The sequence below is a fragment of the Malania oleifera genome, chromosome 1, assembly GCF_029873635.1.
Source record: "Malania oleifera isolate guangnan ecotype guangnan chromosome 1, ASM2987363v1, whole genome shotgun sequence".
Lineage (NCBI taxonomy): Eukaryota > Viridiplantae > Streptophyta > Magnoliopsida > Santalales > Ximeniaceae > Malania > Malania oleifera.
The window spans coordinates 121,203,325-121,226,958 of NC_080417.1; the positions used below are offsets into that span (position 1 = coordinate 121,203,325).

At 35.8% G+C, this 23,634-nt stretch overlaps 1 long non-coding RNA gene across 1 annotated transcript; it reads left to right on the forward strand.

Moving 5' to 3' along the window:
• Nucleotides 1–623: 623 nt before the first annotated feature.
• LOC131154530 (uncharacterized) lies at nucleotides 624–3,100 on the forward strand. Its single transcript, XR_009136505.1, has 3 exons — nucleotides 624–745; nucleotides 844–907; nucleotides 2,978–3,100. It is a non-coding gene; the product is annotated as an uncharacterized LOC131154530 (long non-coding RNA).
• The last annotated feature ends 20,534 nt before the right edge of the window (nucleotides 3,101–23,634 follow it).

Consider the following 23,634-nt stretch of genomic DNA (forward strand, 5'->3'; position numbering starts at 1 on the left):
GTAAAAGTATGTTTACAACAATTTTTTCAGGAAAACCATGAATAATACAGAAAATTATGCTTTCAAGATTTTATGATAAACAATACAAATTTCAGTTCAGTATGTTATAATATGCTTGGCACAAGGCCGTGATTGATAGCCAGCGCAAGGCCGTAATTATGTATGTTATTCAGGGCAAGGCCGTAATTATGTATGCTATTCGGTGCAAGGTCGTGATTATCTAAGATATATCAGAATTCAGAAAAATGCAATCAATCTAGTTTCATGTTAAAATAGCATATGTAAACATACTATATGTAACAATCCAGAAAATTTAAACAGAGCCTCGTCGACGAACACAAGGAGCTCATCGATGAGAATACATGAGGGCCTCATCGAGGAGGACACGTCTCATTGACGAAATGATACCGAGAGGGGAAAATTGGCAATCTAAAACTCATCAACGAGGGATTCAGATTTGACGACGAAAGTCTTCAGGGACTCGTTGACAAGGTGATGTGTCTCGTCGGTGAATCCGGGGCTATAAATAGCTAAAACCCGTACTTTTCTATAGAATTTGGCGCAGGAAACTCTCTCTCACTCTCACTCACTAAAACGTCCCTCTCCCATTCTCTCTTAGATCCCGGCTCCGTTTCTTGCTGAATTGACAATCTGAGGCCACCACGATGCTCCTGCGAAAGTTGTCTGCAAATCTTCCAGAACGGATCGTTGGTGGGGCTAGTTTGGATTTCATCCCAATCCCAAGGTAAGGCATTTTATTTAGTATTTGTCTTTCCCATAGTTATAAGAAATGTAGAATACAAAGAAATACCGATGTTTTGTTCTAGGGGTTATTGTTTTCAGGGTGTTGAGCAGCAAACCCTGCGGATGTAAGGCCAGAGTACAGTAGGGGCTTTTCAGAATTTGGGTAAGTGAAATATGCTATGCTAGAAATTTCAGAATGCATGTTAGAAGATTATGTTTATGTGTGTGTGTGTGTGTGTGTGTGTGTGTGTGTGTGTGTGTGTGTGTGTGTGTGTGTGTGTATATATATATATATAAGCTTATTGACCAGTTTTTCTAGAATATTAATTTTATCAGTATTACAGTAGAACTACACAAATGAAACATGAGATTTTAATTACACAATTGTGTGGCCTGAGTTTATTATAGTTCAGTATGATTTCTCTATATAATTTTACAAATATTCAGTTATACAGAATTGTTAGCAGAAGGAATGATTTATAGTATTTTTCAAAATAACATGATTTCTAAATCATAACACTCAGACAAATATACAGATATCTCATACAGAGATTATAGAGATTTCAGATAAATAGAACAGATATTACAGATAGATATTACAGATATACCAAATGGAAAATACAGATATTATAGTTTAGATTTATAGTGTTATGAATGCTTTGAAATCATGTTAAAACAGCAAGATAAGTATATTTATTTATATAGTATTACACAGTATCAGATCCCTGTGGATATTACAGACAGAGATATACAGCAGAGCACGGTACCGTTTCTATTACAGACATGTGCAACCACATATCTTAGATAGTATATGGATTCCGTCTAACCGTGCGAGGAGAGATTGCAGTCTCCCCAACATGTTGGGTTGAGGTAGCCGGTTAGACAAAATAGAGGTGGAGATTGCCCGGAGAGATTGCAGTGGGTAGATTGATACAAATTGGCGAATGTTAGGGATACAGATTGACTTACCTAGTAGGCCAACCAAAGTAAGTCCAGCCTACGGGTCGCGCAACCCTATCATGAGGGGATATATCATGATGTACAGATCCTAGGGTATAGCAGAAGTTCCTATGTATAGATATATCACCCAGCAACAGTTTATATTATCATATTAGCAGTATGTACAGATAGCAAACTCAGATACATAGTTGTATTTTAAACTACATTACCAATGTTCTGTACAGTTTATCAGTTTACTCATATTACAGTATCAGTATTATTTCAATTTATTAAATGTATAACTCAACCGCCACACACTAGTAATAGCATATTTCCACTTACTGAGCGTTGTCTCATCCCATTGACTTACTATTTTTCAAAAGATCCAGTTAGGCGAGTAAATTAGACTCGCGGGTATAGGACGGCTTACATTGCCCTTATTAGAAGGGTAGGTGTTTCTCTGGTATCAGTGTTATAGGGTAGATCCCAAGTTTAGATAACGTCACTGGGTATTTTTTGTTGTAGATATACTTCAGATTATTATAGCTTTCTGGTATGGTGTATACGATAATTTACAGTTTCTTGGATACCGCTCTTTAGGGGTGTATGACATACAAAGTTTCCTCAGTGCTCCTTTGAGCCTAGGGTATTATCAATAGTATTTCAGAAAAATGATATTTATGTTATATGTATATAAATGGAAAAAAAATTTATATAAGTAGCAGGTCGTTACACTATATGTTATCAGAACCCTGATTGTTTAATTTAGATCAGTAATGAGATCGGTTTGTAGTTATACAGTTCAGTTCAATTCATACTAGTGCTACCACACTTGCCAGTAGAGAGTATAGGAGATGGATAGTCGATGTGGCTTCAACGTAGTGTTGTAGATGTCCCCCTAGCAGTCCGAACCAGGGTGGGGCGGGCCCATCGTACTTACAGACACATTTGACTTGGCAGTGGTCGGCCAGCCATTGTCAGGTCCTACCTTCAAGTTGCACAACCCAGTCATGGGGAGTAATACATGATATCATCTAGCTATCCATCCTGAGTAATATTTCAGTACTATTAGTTGTAGTAAATGATTTTATATTAATTGAAATTCAGTATAATTTAACATGATTATAATTATGTATGTTTTATCCAGTATTATATCACCGGTTTTTTTTATTTAGACATGTGTCATGTATTGTTTATCTATTATAGTACGAATATACTCATACCACTACACAATTGATATTAGTTTATTCCCCTTACTGAGAGGTGTCTCACCCTATCTTACAAAACATTTCAGGGAATCCAGTTAGATAGGCGAACCGAGCTCTGTGTCAATAGAAGCAGTTCATACTATCCAGTGGGAGGGTGAGTTGCTGAGCGAGCGTCAGATGGTTTTTGGATTATAATCCTAGTGTTACCCTTTCGATTTTTTTGGATGTATATATATATATATATATATTTGACAGATTAGTAGCACTCTGGTATTGTAACAGTTGGATAGTATGTATGTAATTTATATTTTCCGCTGTTTAGGTGTCCGCTGTGTATGATAGGTGTATCTCCGGCACCCATAGGTTCGGGTTGATTTTGCTATATTGGTATCAAGGTTATTATTAAGGATGATATTTATATATGTGAGGGGGAAAAAATAGGGTAAAATAGGCAGGTTGTTACAAAATGTTTTATGGATTTTAGTATGTTGGGTGTGTTAGTGAATTATGAAGATAGAGTTCTAAAACAGTTTTATACCATTTGCAACTAGGATCCAGGGAGTAGTAGTGCACATGCTAGGGGTGATGATGCAAGGGCTTCCAATATGGGGGGCGGAGATCCTAATGATGTACTATGTAGTCTCACCCAGCAGGTGATGGCAAAGATGGCAAGAGGTTCAAGGGAGCAAAGCTGCACGACTGAGTAGTTCACACGTATGAGACCCCCGTCATTCTCTAGAGGAGCTGACCCATTTGTGGCTGAGAACTGGGTCTAGGATATAGAGAATATGTTGGTAGTTCTTCTGTGTACAGATGAGCATAAAGTACTGTTTACGACATTTAAGCTAACAGGGGAGGCAAAGAACTGGTGGAGATCAGCGAGACTATTGGAGGAGCAAAGACCCGACCCTGTAGCGGTGACGTGGAGCCGCTTCAGGGAGATCTTTTTTTAAAGATAGTTCCCCGCTACTGTCAGGAGTGCAAAGGCAGCAGAGTTTCTACACTTGAAGTAAGGACCAATGACAGTACAATAGTATACAGCTAGATTCGTTGAGCTGTCTCGATTTGCTTCGTATCTAGTACCAAATGAGGAGAGGAACGAGAGGAAGTTCGAGGAGGGTTTGAGACAGAGTTTATTTGAGCAAGTTATAGGCTTCCAAACCCAAAAATTTGCAGAGGTAGTGGATAGAGCTGCAGTGATTGAGAGTGGCCTTCAGAGAGGCACCGCAGCACAGGGCCAAGGAAAGAGGCCCGTGCCTTCAGATTTTTAGGCAGGGTCCAGCCGAGGGCCTTGGAGGAGTTAGGATAGCAGAGGAGGACATAGATAAGGAGTGGGAGATCGGGCAGTATTAGGGAGGCAGATGCCCCCTTCTTGTCCCACATGCTATAAGAGACACCCGGGAGAATGTCAGGTCAGGGAGGTGATATGTTATCAACGCCATCAGCCTGGGCATATGGAGAGACTGCCGAGCACCACTAGTTATTGCGCCTATTCCTAGACCATTCAGAGGTGGTCTTCAGGCATCTCAAGGCAGACAACAGAGGAATATCGCCCCAGCACGAGTCCACGCTCTGACACCGGGGGATGCTAAGGCGGCAAGAGATGTTGTGACAGGTTCAGTTTCAATTCTGTCATTTATAGCTACTGCTTTGTTCGATTCAAGGACGACTCATTATTTTATTGCCTGAGAGTTTGTTAAATTTTGTGGGTTAGAAATATAGCAGTTGGGTGTCCTTTTATCAGTGACTATGTAGACAGGGGTTGTGGGAGTATGTGAGAAGGTACTCAAGAACTGTCCAGTATGCACTCAGGGGAGGTCCTTGTTGGCCTAACAAGGCTTACAACTCTTATTTTGATGATAACAAATTCGGAGCAAAAAAAAGAGTATACCTTAAAAAGGCTCCCCCTTACAATAAGCATGTATGTAATAATAAAATTTCAGTACTCAAACTTAGATTGCAAGATTCATTAATATCAAATAGTCAAACAAAGTTCTTTAAGCATACAATCATTGATCAAGAATATCTTTGCAACAATTGTATCTTGTGCACATTGTGTATCTTGTATATTCCTTTATATCTTTAGTCTTAGTCTTATATATCTTCTTCTTTTGCTCTCACAATTTTTCTCCCCCTTTTGACATCAATAAAAAAGAAAATTAATAAGCATACCTGATAGTAGAGCATAAAAAGGAAATATTATATCTGTCTAGATTAATACATGGATAATCAAAATTCTAGAGAAGCAAACCAAAAAGTACTAGATGTCAATACAAACAAATGTGAAGATAAGAACAACATCTAAGATCAACAAAATATCAAAAGATAGCTGAAATCAACAGTTTTAGGGAATGAGGTGTTTTAGGGAGGATAGGAACAGAGTCAGATGGCTGATGGATTTAAAAATGAAGGAATTTTCATATTTTAAAGACAACACGCTGCAAGTTAAGCGCCTGGTACTAAAGGAGTCAAGCATTTAAGGACTTAAATTTTATCAGGCAGAAATATGGTAGGCGCCTGACCTTCAGGTGGTTAGTCACCTGTCTTGCAGGCTTTCTGAATTCCTTCTCTAAACAACTTCTCAAACATGTAGTAACCCTAACTCGCATCTAATAGAAATAAACTGATCCTTTGAAAGTGGTTTTGTGAAGATGTCCACAAATTGATCAATTGTATTAACGAATTCAAGAGTTATATCCCTTTTTTTAACATGATCTCTTAAAAAGTGGTGTCTTATATCAATATGTTTTGTTCTTGAATGAGATATTGGATTTTTGGATATATTTATCACACTTTTATTATCACATTTGATTGAAATGGTTGAATATTCTAAATTATAGTCTTTTAGTTGTTGTTTCATGTATAGAGTTTGTGCACAACAACTCCCAACTACTACATATTTAGCTTCAGCTATGGACAAAGCTACGAAGTTTTGCTTTCTAGAAAACCAAGAGACTAATGATCATCCTAGAAAGTGACAAGTGCCACTAGTACTTTTTCTATTTATCTTACACCCTGCATAGTCAGCATCCGAATAGCTAGTCATTTCGAATCCGGTGTCCTTAGGATACCAAAGACCTAAGTCCATGGTGCCTATCAAGTATCTTAAAATTCTCTCAACTGCTATTTGGTATGATTCTTTGGGTGCTTATTGGAAACGTGCACACATACACACACTAAACATTATGTCGGGCCTACTTACCATTAGATATAGCAAACTTCCAATCATTCCTACCGATTTTCCTTTCTTATCTTTATCAAGGCTAATGGAAGTGCTCATAGGGGTTCCTATGGGTTTACTACTTTCCATATCGATTTTTTTAATTATATATTTTATGAATTTTGGTTGACTTATAAAAGTCTCATTCTTTGCTTGTTTAATTTGTAGTCTAAGGAAATAGTTTAATTCCCCCATCATGCTCATTGCAAATTCTTTTTTCATACTTTTTGCAAATTCCTTACATAGATTATCATTAGTTGCACCAAATATTATATCATTTACATAAATTTGAATTAACAGCATATCATCTTTCTTAGTTATGATGAACAGAGTACTATCAACTTTTCCTCTTGAAAACTCATTTTCTATTAAAAACCCGCTAAGTCTTTCATACCAAACCCTAGGGGCTTGTTTCAACCCATATGAAGCCTTAATTAATCTAAACACATAATCAGGATTTTTTATGTCTTCGAATCCGGGGGGTTGTTTTGCATACTTCTTCATTAATATAACCATTTAATAAGGCACTTTTAACATCCATTTGGTATAATTTAAAATCTGTATAGGATGCATAAGCTAAAAGCATTCTTATATCTTCCATTCTAGCTAAGGGGGCAAAAGTCTCATCGTAATCTATCCCTCCTTATTGGTTATATCCTTTAGCTACAAGTTTAGCTTTGTTTCTAACTATTATACCATTTTCATCCTTTTTGTTTCTAAATACCCATTTAGTTCCGATGATTGAATGATTTTCTAGTTTAGGGACTAATTGTCATACTTTACTTCTTTCAAATTGATTTAACTCCTCTTGCATAGCAATTATCCAAGAGTCATCATTTAGTGCTTCTTCAACATTTTTAGGTTCATCTTGAGATAAGAAGGCATAGTGATTGCATAGATTCTTTAATGACGATCTAGTGCTTACTCCTCTAGAAGGTTCTCCTATAATTTGATCTTGAGGGTGATTTCTTACATACCTCCATTCTCTTGGTAATTCAAGATTTTCTATAGGGTTATCTTTTAAAGTTTCTTCATTGTTTTCTTCTTTTTCTTCTTTTATTTCTAAATCATCCGCTTTTTGTGAAATATCATCATTTTCTTCATTCTTGATTTCTTTTATGAAAGGATTTGATTCATCAAAGTTTACATGAATTGATTCAATGATAGTTAGTGTTCTTTTGTTATAGATCCTATAAGTCTTACTATTTGTAGCATATCCTAGGAAAATTCTTTCATTTGACTTAGCATCAAATTTCCTAAGTCATCTTTGTTATTAAGAACAAAACATTTACATCCAAAAACATGGAAGTAAGCTATGTTAGGTCTTCTTCCTTTCCATAATTCATAAGGTGTTTTGTTTAGGTTTGATCTAATGGAAACCATATTTATTACATAACAAATTGTATTAACAGCTTCAGCCCAAAAATACTTAGGTATATTTTTTTTATTTAGCATTGTTCTAGCCATTTCTTGAAGTGTTCTATTTTTCCTTTCAACAACTCCATTTTTTTGTAGAGTTCTAGGTGCTAAGAAATTATGGTTTATTTCATGATCATTACAAAATTTTTCAACATCTTTTTTTTTAAACTCTCTTCCTTGATCACTTCTTATGTTTCAGACATTGTATCCTCTCTCATTTTGGAGTTTCTTGCAAAGATTTACTAACATATCACAAGCTTCATCTTTGTATATCTAAAGTAGTCGTCAACTATCACGAAGGCATATTGTTTTCCTCCTAAGCTTTGACTTCTAGTAGGACCAAATAAATCTAAATGTATGAGTTCTTGGGGTCTACTAGTTGATATGTGTTTCTTCTTTTTAAAGCTTGTCTTGATTTGTTTTCCAAGTTGGCAAGCATCACAAATTTTATCTTTAATAAACTTTGTATTAGGTAAACGTTTTACTAAATTCTTCTTAGATAGTTTAGATAGAAGGTTCATGCTTGCATGTCCTAATCTTCTATGCCAAAGCCAACTATTTTCACTTATGGCGGTCAAGCAAGTTGCATCTTGAGAAATTAGACTATCAAGATTTATGCAATACACATTGTTCATTATATATGCTGTGAATAAAATTTCATGATTCTTAGAATTTTGTATTATGCATTTGTCCTTCTTAAAGATTATGTCAAACCCTTTGCCACTAAGTTGACTAATACTTAAGAGATTGTGCTTTAGACCATCAACTAGAAAAACATCATCAATGGTGAGCGAGGATTCTTTACCTATCTTACCAATTCCGACAATTTTGCCTTTTGCATTATCACCGAATGTTACATATCCTTCATCTTTTTGAGTGAGGGTGGTGAGCTTTGATCTATCTCCCATCATATGTCTTGAACATCCGTTGTCCAAGTACCATTTTTCTTTTGATGGAGTAGACCTAAAGCAAACCTACAAGAAAGGATTTATGTTGTTACTTTTGGAATCCAAACATTTTTAATTCTTTTTAAATCTTGTCTAGTTTTAGTGTTTATCTTCCATTCATTCTTTACTTTGACATATTTCTTCTTAAGTGGACAATCAAACATTATATATCCCTTATTTTTACACAAGTAGCAAGTAGTATATTCATGTATGTTTGTGGAGGATGTACTGGCATAGTGTTTAGCTTGTTTTACAAAGTATCCCATGAATAAATTCTTCTTTCTTTTATTTGTACTTCCATTATAACCTATTCCCTCTTTATTGTTAGTCATTCTTGGTTGTCCTACCATTTTCTCAAAGTTTTCTTTACCTCTAGTAAAGTTGTAAATAATATTTTCTTTATCTTCAATTTGACTCTTAAGGTTGTTTATCTCTAGCTTTTTCTTAATTTGATCATTTTCTTGTAATTTTTCCAATTCTTGAGACATAGCGTTTATTTTTTCCATTAGTTTGTCAATATGAGATTCTTTTTCTTTTTTAGCAGATTTTGAGGATTCTAACTGATTTTTAAGATTCTCATTTTGTTCTTTTAAAGCTATGTTCCTCTTTAAAACTTTAATAAACCTACTATGAAGAGCAAATAATTTAGCTTGGAGTTCTTTGTAGGATGGCATACTTTCACATGAATAATTACATGATTCATCACTAGATTCTTCTGAGGAGGAGTAGTAAGAGTTTACGTCTGGGTTGTGTGCCATGAAGCACATATTTGCCATCTCTTGTCCACTAGATTTGTTCTCTGATTCACTTGAGCTTGTGTCGTCTCATATTACTTTCATTGCTGGCTTCTTCTTCTTCTTCTTTTTCTTGAGCTGGGGGCAGTCCGGCTTGATGTGTCTAACCTTTTTACAATGATAGCAAGTAGGTGGATCATTCTTATTTTTGTTTTCCTTTTTACTGGTTTTACCTTTTTTAGTTTTTGAACCTCTGAATTTTCTAGTAAATTTCTTATTTCTTTTGAAGAATTTTCCAAGTCTTTTAGTTATAAATGCTAATTCTTCATCATCTAATTCACTGGTTTCATTATCTTCTTCACTTGAATTTTCTTTAGAATCTTTAAAAGCTATGGATTTTTTATTTTTATTTTCAGTGTTCCTTTCTTTCATAGTCATTTCATAGGTGAGAAGAGATCCTATGAGTTCATATAGTGATGTATTTTTGAGATTTCTTCCTTTAGTAATTGCTGTAGCTTTAGGTTCTCATATTGGAGGAAGTTCTCTAAGGATTTTCTGAATCATTTCATAAGTTGAATAATTTTTCCTTAAGGCATTAAGGGGGTTTATTATATGAGTGAACCTAGTGTACATATTAGTGATGGTTTCATTCAGGTTCATTTTGAAAGCCTCATACTCACTTGTGAGCATGTTGATTCTACTATCTTTAACATCTAAGGTTCCTTCATAGGTTACTTCTAGCTTGTCCCAAATTTCTTTGGCTGACTTACATGCCATGATCCTATTGAACTCATTAACATCTAAAGCACAATATAGTGCATTCATGGCACTAAAGTTTAGTTGCATCATTTTGTAATCATTGTCGGTCAAGTCTTTTTCTTCTTTAGGAATTTATTTGCCATCTATGATTTTAGTAGGAATGTAGTGACCATGTGTGACAACCTTCCATGCTTTCCAATCCATGGTTTGAATATAAATTCTCATACGTTGTTTCCAAAAAGTACAGTTGAGTCCACAAAAGATTGGTGGTCTATTTGAGAATTGGCCCTCTCCAAAGGGAGCTACTCCTAGGTGTGTCATATAGATCTTTGTGTAGCTTCTAGTTAGGAATTGCTACAACCCCGCTCTGATACCAATTAAGAGTTGAGGTGTAGTCCCAAAAGGGGGGGTGAATTGGGATATTAAAATTTTAATGCCTTTTATGGAATCTTAACCTCTTGTTGATTCAATTATCACACAACAAAGACTTAATTACTTATTCAATCCACAAATCAAAACACAACACAAGTAATCAAAACTTGATCAACCAAATAACCAATCAACAACTTAAGATAAAGAACCAAAGATACAAAACGAAGATAAATTATGCAGCCTTTTGGCAATTTCAGCTTTTGATTGTAGCTCTATATTGAATGAAATTGTTTGCACTCTCTTAACAAAGACTTCTACAAACGATTAAACAACGTACTTCCTTTTTAGGTTTCCGCAAATGTTTAATCAAAACGTACTTTTTTATATTAAGAGTCTTCTTGTGAATCTCAGTTCTTAATTCCAGCTACCTGCACTTTGCATTCACACACAACAAAGTATATAGATGCTGAAAATAAAGAGTAGGGAAAGAGAGACACCAAGGATTTTATGAGGTTTGGCTTATCCCCAGCCTACGTCCTCGCTTTTGGCCAATACCGCCAAAAGATTCCAATAGAGTACTCCTTTCCGGGTAGAGCAAATTGTTGCAATTCCCTCTTTAAAGGTAGAGATCCCTCTCGAAGCGATACCTCATGCTTGGTTACAATGATCCAAAAGCCCTGAACCGTCAAGAAACAAGAAACAAGTAGAAGAGACTTGTGTACAAGAATCACTCTCAGATAAAGTGGGTTAGTACAACTATAAGCACAAAATATACTTCAATGTAAATCTCAATGTAAAGAAATTGAAGCTCAACTTAAATCTATCGCTGATATAATCTTTCTTTGATTGAAAGATTCAGACTTAAAGCTCAATTTCGGTGTGAGAAGATTAGCAAAAACTCAATTGAAAGATCAGCAAGATGTGAGCAAGATAGCTTTTGAAAATTGAGAGCACTTGAGAGTATATTGATTGTTGAAAATATTGCTGGGTAATGAGAATCTTTGCCTTGGGGGCTATATAGAGAGTTTAAAAAATTAATTCCTTATTCCCCAATTTTACTTGGAGCGTTTTTCAAGTTTGCACAAAGATTGGAGCCCAAGAAACCCATTTTTGAAACTTTCCCATTTGTAATTTTTAAAAGACTCTCGAATGGCAGGTGCCTATCTCACAGGGTCAGGTGCCTGTCATAGTTTAATTTAAAAGTCAGTGTACTGGCAGATTCCTATCAAAACACAGTCAGTCGCCTCAATTGACAAGGCAGGCGCCTATCTAGCTATCATGAGGCGCCTGTCACCTTTCTTGCTGCCAGTCTTAAAAAGACATAAAAAGAGTCAGTCGCCTATGGGTTTTTGGTTAGGTGCCTGATGATTTCAAAACACTTGTTTTTTTAAGATTTTGATTTTAAAAACCCTTTTCTCTTGAGACCTTCATAATTTATAACTTTGGAAATTATATTTCAAAGTCTTTGAAAAATGGTTTCTAGGATTTAAATTTTTCCTAAAGAGCTTCAATGCTTTTATATTAATTTTTACTTGAAGTACTTACATAAGACTTCCTTAAGACTCTAAATCCTTCAACTCTTGGAATCTTCATGTTTGTCCTTGCTTTGAGTCCTTTCTTGAGTTTCAACATACTTTGAGCTTCCATGATATTTGAAAAACTTTAAGCTTTCATGGTATTTTTCAATCTTTAAGCTTTGTCACCCTTTGAGCTGAGCTTTTCTTGAACCACTTGTTTGTATAATTTCATTACCAAGAAATATTTTCAGTAATCAACATACTCTCAAGTGCTCTCAATTTTCAAAAGCTATCTTGTTCACATCTTGCTGATCTTTCAACTAAGTTTTTTACTGATCTTCTCACACCAAAAATGAGCTTTAAGTCCGAATCTTTCAATCAAAGAAAGATTATATCGGTGATAGGTTTAGGTTGATCTTCAATTTCTTTACATTGAGATTTACATTGAAGTATATTTTGTGCTTATAGTTGTACTAACCTACTCTATCTGAGAGAGATTCTTGTACACAAGTCTTTTCTACTTTTTTCTTGTTTCTTGACGGTTCAAGGCTATTGGATCATTGTAACCAAACATGGGGTATCGCTTGGAGAGGGATATCTAACTTTAAAGAGGGAATTGTAATGGTTTGCTCTGCCCAGAAAGGAGTACTCTAGTGGAATCTTTTGGTGGTATTTGCCAAAGGCGAAGACATAGGCTAGGGATAAGTCAAACCTCATTAAAATCTTGGTGTCTCTCTTTCCCTGCCCTTTATTTTCAACATCTATATACTTTGTTGTGTGTGAATGCAAAGTGCAGGTAGCTGAAGTTAAGAACTGAGATTAACAGGAAGACTCTTAATAAAAGAAAGTACGTTTTGATTAAACTTTTGTAGAAACCTAAAGGGAGTACATTGTTTAATCGTTTATGGAAATCTTTGTTAAAAGAGTGCAAACAATTTCATTCAATACAGGGCTACAATCAGAAGTTGAAATTTCCCAAAGGTTGCATAATTTATCTTGGCTTGGTATCTTTGGTTGTTTATTTTAAGTTGTTGGTTGGTTATTTGGATGTTCAAGTTTTGATTACCTATGTTGTGTTTTGATTTGTGGATTGAATAAGTAATTAAGTCTTTGCTGTGTGATAATTGAATCAACAAGAGGTTAAGATTCCATAAAAGGCATGAAATTTTTTATGAACCAATTCACCCCCCTCTTGGGACTACACCTCAACTTTCAGTCCTTATTAGCTAATTTGGTGGTCTTGAATATGCATGGTTTTGAGGTGATACTGGGGATGGACTGGCTAGCTGCTCACTAAGCCAGTATTGACTACAATTAGAGAGAGGTAGTGTTAAGAACTCTAGGAGGACAGGAGTACAGATTCGTGGGGTCTTGTGTGCACACTCCACCACAGTTGTTATCCGCCATTCAGGCGAGGAGATGAATTATTAGAGGGTTGTCAGGGATATATGGCATGTGTGAATGAGGTGTCAGAAAGGGAATTGTTGTTAGAATACATCCCGATAGTGAGGGATTTTCCCGATGTTTTTCCCGAGGATTTGCCGGGACTACCTTCTGATTGTGAGGTAGAGTTTACTATTGATCTAGTTTCGGGAATAATGCGAATTTCGAAAGCGTCGTACAGAATGCCACCGGTGGAATTAAAAGAATTGAAGGACCAGGTGTATGAATTGTTAGATAAGGGATTTATTCGGCTCAATGTGTTGCCCTAGGGAGCACCAGTATTGGTTGTGAAAAAGAAAGATGGGTCGATGAGAATGTGCATTGACTACCAAGAACTTAATAAAGTGACTATCAAGAATAAATACCCACTTCCACGCATAGATGATTTATTTGACCAGCTACAGGGGACACAAATTTTCTCGAAGATAGATCTACGGTTTGGGTATCATCAGGTAAAAATCAATTAGAGGATGTTTTAAAGACAGCTTTCAGGACTCGGTATGACCATTATGAATTCTTGGTTATGCCGTTTGGACTGACAAATGCTCCTACAGTGTTAATGGATTTGATGAACAGGGTATTTCACCAGTATCGGGACCAGTTTGCGGCGGTATTCATTGATGATATACTGGTGTATTCAAAGAGCCAAGAGGAGCACAAGGAACATCTAAGCATAGTGTTTCACGTGCTGAGGGAAAGAAACTTGTATACGAAACTGTAACGCCCCGACCCTATACATGGGCCCAAAGTGCTACTAATCTATTCATTACCTGGTAATTCACATACTAATATCATGTACGTAGCCGGAAAACATAAATATAATCTCCACAAATATATAATACCAAAGTTTACTATTCCTATCCATAATCCAAATTACCTATTCACCACCTGTACTCACATATATACATGTCTCAAAAACATTATTCGCAAATACCAATATTCACAACTATTCATCTATTTGAAGACTTCAATACATAAAACATAAAATATACATCTCAAAATTAACATAAAAATATACCTTTTTCTCTTTCTATTTCCCAAAAATGTTATAAAACCTTGAACTCTCTAAGCTCGATCTCGAAGAAATCCTAAAAAAGATAAGTTCATATTCGGGTGAGACACATCTCAGTAAGGGAAGAAACAATATGTTAAAACAGTGTGTGGCTAAGATGAATTTATATAACAACATAATATTTAACATTTGAAAATCGTTAACATAATTTTTGGAATCATTCTCTGAACCTAATCAGTCACATGCAAAAGATTTAACCCATGAGATTACCCAAGGATAGGGGTGATTACCCATCCATACAAGTAGCACCCCTCTACTCTGATACATTTGGCAACCCAAGGGTCGCTACAAAAGCATACCAGGGCACTCACCTTACTGAATAAGCCCTCAAGTATTAGATTAATCTCGTACTCACACAGTTCAAACAAAGGTTTACCAGCGAAAACCCCAAGGATAGGAAAATCTACCCGCCCATACAAGTAGGTTCCCTCTGCCCTAATACGTTATACAGCTACTACCACATTTGAAGTTACTAGCGCACTCACCTTTCTCAGCAAGCCCCCAGGTGAAAAGTACGCCCCGCCCAATCGTAACATATTCTACGAGCATAGACACTTCTAATATCATAATACATTATTCTTTATGTCATTATTCAACAATTCACATTTATTCATGTTCATAACTTAAACATTGCATTTCACTTTAACTGACTTTTTCCAATTTACATCGTTCACATTTCACATTTCATTCCATTGTCATTTCACTTCCATTTTATTCCATTTTCATTTCATTTATTCATACTATAACCGCTCTTTAGCCTTCATCAATTAGTCCACATAGAAATGCGCTAAAATCTGCTAACATAGCTCCTTTTAACTATCATCAGTTAGTCCACATAGAAATGCGCTAGAATCTACTAACACGGCTTTCAGTTGTCATACATTTACATGGTTGCATTAACATACACTAGCAGCATGGTTCATATCATATTTCATTCTTAATGCATTACTTACTTAGCCTGCATCTCATACATTTAACATATATTTGCACAGAACTTACATTTACTCATTCCACACAATTTAGCAATAAAATTAATACATTTCCTGTAAAATAAGCCAACCAGAATTTAAGGTTTATATACTGAAAATATCTTTCATTTCTTACATAATTATCCTGAAAATATCTTTCACTTTCATCAGTTCATTTTTGCATAAATGTATCTAACAAACAGCCTTAAGCTTGGAAAAAATAATTTAAATGGTTGGCAATTTAAACTCATACCGAAACATATACATGTATATATAACACAATTCATTTTTCATTAAATTCATAAAAATTTTGGTTTAATATATATTTTTTCTCTTACCTGGTTTCTTGAACTACGCCAATAAGGACCCCAAAAAGATGTCTGTGGTGCTCATCTAGACCCTAAATCAAAAATCCTAATTCCATTAAATTAACTCTAAATAAAATATTATTTTAATATTTCCTAGAGTCATAAATTCCAAATAAATGGTTATACCCTCAAATATAACAAATTCACCTAATTCCCCAAATCTCACTCTTACTTTGGAGTGGGGCCTAAAAAATCACAATTGGAAATTTACCCATGCCAAAATGATGACAATCATGACTAGAATCACGTAGTGGTGCCTGATCGTTGATTTAATGGCAGATTTAAGGAGAAATGAAGGATTTAGAGGAAATATACCTTTCCCCAGGAGTGGTGCTTACGCCGCTCCCACGATAAATTCGCTCTAGTAGAAATGTCGATGGCGAAGTTAGGAACCCAAAGGTACCTTCCGTTTTCTTATCAACGCTCATTAGACCGACCAAATTAAGGAGAGAGAGGAGGATGATGAAGGAATGAGACGAGACAGAAAGAGAAATTATATATTATTTTATATAAGGTTATATATATATATATATATATATATATATCGACTTTAACTTATATTATATAATAACCTTATATATATTTATATATCTTTATTCCATTTTTTTTACTATTCCTTTTTGTTTGTTTATTTAATTAATTAATTCAATAATATTTAATTAATTAATTAATTGATAATTAGTCTTAACTTTTTCACTTTTTTTTTCATACTATTTCTTTTTATTTGTTTATTTAATACACTAATTTAATAATGTTTAACTAATTAATTGATTAATAATTTTAATTAATTAATTTTTAAATTTTTTTTTCTAGGTTATTACATTCTTCCCTCCTTAAAATAATTGCGTCCTTGAAATTCGCTACCTGATCATTTTTTATATTTCTAAAATTTATCAACTAACTATCTCACACAATCTAGTACATATCATTATATAAATTTCTACATTATCCATAATTAAATAAAACTATCATTTATCTTAAACATAACTTATACCTACGCCCCTGACATTATCTAGCTCAGTTAGGATTAGCAAGTATACTCGTCCTAGTCCACCTTTACTTAGAAGTACTTGCTCGTTTCCCCCGATACCATAACTTCTGAAATCAACTAACCGACCTCATAACATACATTTCCATATATTCCAATTTAAATATCAAACACCCAATGTGACGACCTGCTTATTTTCCTTATTCATTATTTTTTTTTTTTCAATAATAATAAAATCAATACTACATACCTCATATTCCAACTCAGCAGATCATAATCCACCTGGACTCGTGGGTACCAGGGATACATCAGAACATCCAACAGAAGCCTAGGCAGCAGGAAACATATAATCATATACATCTCATTACCATATATCACAATATACCAGAGTTACTACAATCACTGTATCTCAGTATATACATCCCAAAAATCATATCTAGGGACATTTCCCACAAAATCTAACTGTCCCTACAAAAACTTACCCTTCATAGAGGACAGATAAACAACTCTAGATCAGCGGGGCTTTTCCCGCTCTCCTATTAGGGGTTCCTGAAAAGTTTATAAAATTCAGGGGTGAGACACCTCTCAATAAGGGAAATAAACTAATACTAGTGTGTGGCAACTTGAGTAAATTGTGTTATACATATCCCATACAGAACATATCCAGTAACTGTTTTGTCAAATCTGGGAAAACATATACATATCAAATCATGGCAGAACATATTGCATTTTCATAAACATATCTCATCTCATATAGTAATAATAACATAAAAACATTCCTGGTAGGTTAGCTGGTTGTTGTCATGTATCACCCCCACATGACTGGGTTATGTGGCCCGAAAACAAGACCTGACAATGGTTGGCCGACCACTGCCAAGTTAAACATATAGTCTGTAAGTTTGATGGGTCTACCGGACCTGGTCCATACACCAGGGGCTATCACACACACTTCTTAATAACCACATTGACCTTCCAATCTCACACCACTCCGTACAGCGGCATTAACACAAATATCATGATCACGAATACCATGGACACATAGCAACGGTACCGTGCAAGTGCTAGCCTAGACCAAGCCAACCAGGTTCTGATATCATATAACATATACTAAAACTGTGATACATAGATATCTCATATCATTTATTTTCACATTAATCATATCATTTTGTGTATAAATGTGTATCATGAAAATCATCGGCCCGTACGCCGATATTACAAATTTTATCATAGTTCGGCCCATACGCCGGCAAATCATAGCACAGCCCGTACGCTGGCAAATCACGTCATAGCACGGTCCGTACACCGGAAAACATATCATAGCACAGCTCGTATGCTGGCAAATCACATCATAGCACGGCTCGTACGCTAGCAAACATATCATAGCACAGCCCGTACGCTGGCAAGTCACGTCATAGCACGGCCCGTACGTCAACAAACATACCATAAAATCTCGGCCCATACGCCGATTTTCCATCATAAAAATCCACATCATAATGACATTTCCAGAAAACAGTATCTCATAGCCATTTCTACTCATGCCACACTGAACAAGTTTTCCATATTCAACATACAATCATATTCAACATTATTTCCCAAATATAAATCATATATCGTATGAAAATATATTTATTTTTTAGGAAACAAATGCTATATATATACATACATTTTCTCAAAAAGAACTAGCTTAGTTTATCCCCTTACCTGACCACTGAGAAAGCCCCCAAAATATTCTAGTCTAACTCCCATAGGATTTCCTGACCAATACCCTGAACATGAAAACTCTCAGTATTAAACTTCAGTATTTTCATGCATACATCATTTCCTATAACTATCGCAAGACCAAATATGGCTCAAAAAGCCTTACCTCAACTCAGGGATGATTTCCAACTCGCTTTCACCAATGATTCGCTCCGGCAGATTTGGAAAGAACTTCCCCAGGAGCGTCATGGTGACTTCAGTTTGTTGATCCAACGTAAAACTAGCCCAAAATCGAAGAGAGAGAGAGAGTCGTAGGAGAGAGAGAGGCGCTAAAAATGATAAAATATCCCGGTTATCCACTATTTATACTGCTAGATTCGTCGACAAATCCTTCAGTAAATTCGTCAATGACTCCCTATATTCGTCGACAAAATTTAGGCTACCCCAGAACCTCTCTCGGTATTTTCTCGTCGACGAATCCTTGTATTTGTCGACAAATTTCCTTATGTACTCGTCGACGAAGCCCTATATTCGTCGACGAGTTTCTTTATGTACTCGTCAACAAAGCCCTGTATTCGTCGATAGGTTCTAGCAATTCCTTGAAATTATTATTATTATTATTATTATTATTATTATTATTATTATTATTATTATTATTATTATCTCCAAAATGCGATGTCGTCGACGAAGCCTACTGCCTCCTTCTGTTTTTGTTTTCATTTCTCTCTCTCTTAGTATTCAAATATCATTATTTTCCTAGTCATTACATTCTCCCCTCCTTATAAAATTTCGTCCTTGAAATTTACTAGCTATATCTTTATCTATAATCTTCATCATTTCGTAGAAGAAAAGGGTCTACTTATTTTATTACTCACCCTCACTTATGGCGGAGGAATACCGTGGTTACATTTCAAGTCTTAAGAGATTACATATACAAAAGAAAACCATTCTCCCAAAACTAAAATACTACACTAATTATACCATTACATATACCTGCAAAAAAAATATTACTTATCCACTTACATTTTACCCAATCAGATCTATTGGAATAAATGCGGATACCTTTGTTTCATCTGCTCCTCGGACTCCCAAGAAACCTCTTCAATCATGTGATTCCTCCACAAAACTTTTACTTGAGGAATCTTCTTGTTACGTAACTCCTGTACTTTCCTATCCAGAATCTGTACTGGTACCTCCTCGTACACCAGTGAATCACTAAGCTCCAACTCATCATAACTGATGATATGAGAAGGATCTGGGACGTATTTTCTCAACATAGCAACATGGAATATGTCGTGGATCCTGGATAACGTAGGTGCTAAAGTTAGTCTGGAGGCTACCAATCCCACTTTATCTAGAATCTCAAATGGACCGATAAACCTAGGACTAAATTTACCCTTCTTCCCAAATCGCATAACCCCTTTCATCGGAGCTATCTTCAAACATACGTGATCACCCACGTCAAACTCTAAATTCCTACGGCGATGGTCGGCAGAACTCTTTTGTCGGCTCTGAGCTACACTGATCCTATCTCTAATAAGCTGAACCTTATCACGCGCTTGTTGTACCAGTTCTAGCCCCACTACTCGTCGCTTACCCACTTCATCCCAAAACAAAGGAGATCGACATCTCCCACCGTATAGAGCCTTAAATGATGTCATGCCAATACTAGACTAATAACTATTATTATACGCGAACTCTACCAATGGCATGAACTGAGTCCAACTACCCCCAAAATCTAATACGATGCACAGAGCATGTCCTCTAATATCTGTATCGTCCTCTCAGTCTGCCCATTTGACTGCGGATGGAATGTCGTTCTAAACAATAACTGAGATCCCAGAGCCTCCTGCAAGCTCCTCCAAAATCGTGACGTGAATCACGGGTCTCGATCTGACACAATAGATACAGGCACCCCATGAGAACGAACTATCTCTTGAATGTAAATCTCCGCCAAACAGTTGAGGGAGTAACTGATCTTGATAGGTATAAAGTGGGCGGTCTTAGTTAAACAGTCAATAATCACCCAAATGACATTATGGCCATGTAATGTCATCAGCAATCCTGACACGAAGTCCATAGATATATGATCCCACTTCCACTCTAGGGTAAATAACGGCTGCAACTGCCCTGTCGGCCTCTAGTGCTCAGATTTTACCTGCTAGCACGTCAAACACTAAGTTACATATTCGGTGATCTCTCTCTTCATGCCACTCCACCAGTAGGACTCTCGCAGATCTCTATACATCTTTGTACTACCGGGATGAACTCTATACAAAGATCTGTGAGCCCCCTCTAAAATAGTCTTCCTGATCTCACTATCGCCAGGAACGCATAATCTGGAACGGAATCGCAAAGCTCCGTCATCTGCAATACTGAATTCCTCCACCTGACGACTCTGTACTCTATCTACTAACTCTGGGTCTTCCTTCTGGGCGGCTTTAATTCTTTCTTGCAGAGTAGGTTGTACTACTAAGCTGGCAATACACACTGGAAGATCACTCTCCACCAACTCTATGCCGAGTCTCTCCAGATCCGTCATGATCGGATGATGGATTTCCATAGCTGCCAACACTGGTTCTCTAGATTTCCTACTCAACGCATCAGCTACCACATTTACTTTCCCCGAGTGATAACTAATGGTAAAATCAAAATCCTTTATCAGCTCCAACCACCTTCTCTGCCTCATGTTCAGTTCCTTCTGCATGAAGAAATACTTTAAGCTCTTGTGGTCGGAGAAAATCTCACACTGCTCGCCGTATAGGTAATGCACTAGAATCTACTAACACGGCTTTCAGCTGTCATACATTTACATGGTTGCATTAACATACACAAGCAGCATCGTTCATATCATATTTCATTCTTAATGCATTACTTACTTAGCTTGCATCTCATACATTTAACATATATTTGCACAGAACTTACATTTACTCATACCACACAATTTAGCAATAAAATTTATACATTGCCTGTAAAATAAGCCAACCAGAATTTAATGTTTATATACTGAAAATACCTTTCATTTCTTACGTAATTATCCTCAAAATATATTTTACTTCCTTCAATTCATTTTCGCATATACGTATCTAATAAACAGCCCTAAGTTCGGAAAACATGATTTAAATGGTTGGCATTTTAAAGTCATACCGAAACATATACACGTATATGCAACTCAATTCATTTTTCATTAAATTCATAAAAATTCTGATTTAATATATATTTTTCCCTACCTGGTTTCTTGAACTACGCCAACAAGAATCTCAAAAAGGTGTCTGCGGCGCTCACCCGGGTCTGAATCAAAAATCTTAATTCTATTAAATTAACCTTAAATAAAATATTATTTTAATATTTCCTAGGGTCATAAATTCCAAATAAATGGTTATACTCTCAAATATAACCAATTCACCTAATTCCCCAAATCTCACTCTCACTTTGGAGTGGGGCCTAGAAAACCTCGATTGAAAATTTACCCACACCAAAATGACGACAATCGCAACTAGGACCAAGTGGTGGTGCGTGATCGTCAATTTAATAGTAGATTTAATGAGAAATTAAGGATTTAGAGGAAATATACCTTTCCCAAGGAGTGGTGCCTACGCCGCTCCCACGATAAATCCGTTCCAGTAAAAATGTCGGTGGCAGAGTTAGGAACCTAAAGGTTCCTTCCGTTTTCCAATTGGCGCTCGTTAGTTTGAAGAAATTGAGAAGAGAGAGGAAGATGACAAAGGAGTGAGACGAGACAGAGAGAGAAACTGAGAGAGATGTAGAGAGGCGCTGAAGAAGAGGATGGATTGGATTTCAATTTGAAATCCAATCCATCCTATTACATTTAATATATATTATTTTAATATTATATATATATATATATATATATATATATATATACTACTTTAACTTATATTATATAATAACCTTATATATATTTATATATCTTTTTTTCATTTTTTTTTTCTATTCCTTTTTATTTGTTTATTTAATTAATTATTTCAATAATGTTTAATTAATTAATTAATTGATTGATAATTAGTCTTAACTTTTTAACTTTTTTTTTCATACTATTTCTTTTTATTTGTTTATTTAATACACTAATTTAATAATGTTTAACTAATTAATTGATTAATAATTTTAATTAATTAATTTTTTAAAATTTTTTTCTGATTTATTAGAGAAACTTAAGAAGTATGAATTCTAGTTAAAGCAGGTTACCTTCCTTGGACACGTGATATCCAACGGTGGTATCTCAGTAGATCTGAGCAAGATTGAGGCGGTAGTTGATTAGGTGCAACCTAAAAATGTGCAATAAATCAGAAGTTTCCTGGGATTGGCTAGGTACTACCGCAGATTTGTTAATGGTTTTTTTAAATTGTCAGGTCTGATGATTAGTTTGATCATGAAAGGTTTGAAATTTGAGTGGACCGATGAATGTGAGCAGAGTTTTTAGGAGTTGAAGCAGCGGCTTATCACTGCACCGATATTGATGATCCCTTGAGGTGAAGAGGGCTTCGTGATTTACAGTGATGCATCACATAAAGGACTCGGTTGTGTTGTGATGCAGCAGAGGAGAGTGATAGCATATGCCTCCTGACAGTTGAAAGAATATGAGAAGAATTACCCTACCCATGATCTGGAGTTAGCAGCGGTCGTTTATACACTGAAAATTTGGAGACATTATCTTTATAGGGGTAGGTGTGAAATTTTCATTGATCATGAGAATTTAAAATACTTCTTGACACAAAAATAATTAAACATGAGGCAGAGGAGATGGTAGGAGCTGATAAAAGATTATGACTGCACCATCAGTTACCACCTAGGAAAGGCTAATGTGCTGGCTGATGCCTTGAGCCGAAAATCAGTGGGAGCATCAGTGTCTGCAGTGGTGATTCAGCATCCGGTCCAGATAGATTTGGAGAGACGTGGGATAGAACTCGTAGAGGGTGATCACCAGGCATTCATTGCCAATCTAGTGTTGCAGCCAAATCTACAAGAAAGAATTAAAGCGGCTTAGAGGAGTGATGCAAAGTTGGTAGAGCTTATAGAGAAAGTACAAAATGGTCAGGAGACAGATTTTAGTATCTCAAATGATGGAGCCTTGAGGCTCCGTACCAGGCTATGTGTACCTGCTGACAATGAGATTAAGAAAGTGATTCTGGAGGAAGCACACTGATCCCTCTATACGGTACATCTTGGTAGCACTAAAATGTATATGATCTTCAGGAGTCTTTTGGTGGAGCAATATGA